Raw genomic sequence first — 1,056 nt, 5'->3', positions numbered from 1 at the left:
GGGCTCTGCACCCCGGCTGCAGGATGGGGAGAGCGGCTTTCACAACCTGGACGTGTTGTCACTCACATCCAGACATTTCCTGTTATCTAACCTCAGCCTTATCTTCCCCATTCGCAGCTTCCTCTCGAAGGAGGAGCGGCCCCTTCAAAAACGAGCTGTGTGCCTGGGCTGCTCCCCCGCTGCCTTCCTCCTGCGTGGGCCTCGGTGCCGGCCCCACGCGCTGCCAGCCCCACGCCACGCCAGCCCCACGCCGTCCCAGGCGGTGCCAGCCCCATGCCGCGCCGGCCCCACGCTGCCACACGCCGCCGGCCAGGCTGGCTCAGCACGGTAGGTGCCAGCTCCCCATCCTGCCTGGTGGAAGGGGTGGCTGGGGACTGGTCCCTTGGGGTGACCTCCTGTTTCTCCTCCGGGAGGTCCCAGGGGACCACAGGGGTGGGGACACCAACACCCGCAGGGCGTCCATGTTCCTGGCAATGCAGAAAGCTGTCCCCCCCGCTACACCTCGAGCTTCGGGGGCACCCACGCCAGCTCGGGGTTGGCCTGCCTCCCCTTGGTGCTGGGAGCACGTCTGCCTGAGCCAGGAGAGTTTTTCGGTGTTTCCCTCCGGGGGAAAAGTGGTGGTGTTGGGCTGGGTGTGCGTTGGTAAGGGTAGGCTGGGGGATGCAAACGCTGCCGGTCCCAGCCAGGGGGTGCTGCCCTGGGGACCGTGACTCATTGATGAGGATGAATTACAATTAATAGCGATAGCGACGTGTACGTAGCCCTGCTTGGCACCAGGGTGCACGCGCACGTGCTCCCCCAGCTCGCAGGCACGCATGGGCTGCAGAGGAGTTGCTGGCAGCAGGGAGATTTTGATCTAAATTAGTCATAGATGAGACAGCGCACAAAGAGCAGGGGAAGTTGTGGGATGGAGGAGGGTTTTACGGGGGGAGACGGTGTCCCAGCTGGGCGCGAGCACGCTCGTCAGCTCCTTTACTTGCTGACCCGATGGCTTCAGGGCGGCGGGCAAAGGTTTACCCCGCACCCCTCTTTCCTCCCCTCAGGTGTGGGGGCGGG

The 1,056-nt window shown here is 64.5% G+C and overlaps 1 long non-coding RNA gene across 1 annotated transcript in view; it reads left to right on the top strand.

The window, feature by feature from the left end:
• Window positions 1-233: 233 nt before the first annotated feature.
• The window catches only part of LOC118451850, an 8,431-nt gene continuing 7,608 nt past the window's right edge, over window positions 234-1,056 (top strand). The window contains exon 1 of the long non-coding RNA XR_004841426.1: window positions 234-327. This is a non-coding gene — a long non-coding RNA (uncharacterized LOC118451850). The remainder of the gene's footprint in view (window positions 328-1,056) is intronic.

The sequence above is a fragment of the Egretta garzetta genome, unplaced genomic scaffold (genome assembly GCF_000687185.1).
Source record: "Egretta garzetta isolate BGI_Z169 unplaced genomic scaffold, ASM68718v1 scaffold512, whole genome shotgun sequence".
Taxonomy (NCBI): domain Eukaryota; kingdom Metazoa; phylum Chordata; class Aves; order Pelecaniformes; family Ardeidae; genus Egretta; species Egretta garzetta.
This window is presented reverse-complemented; position numbering and strand designations above follow the sequence as displayed.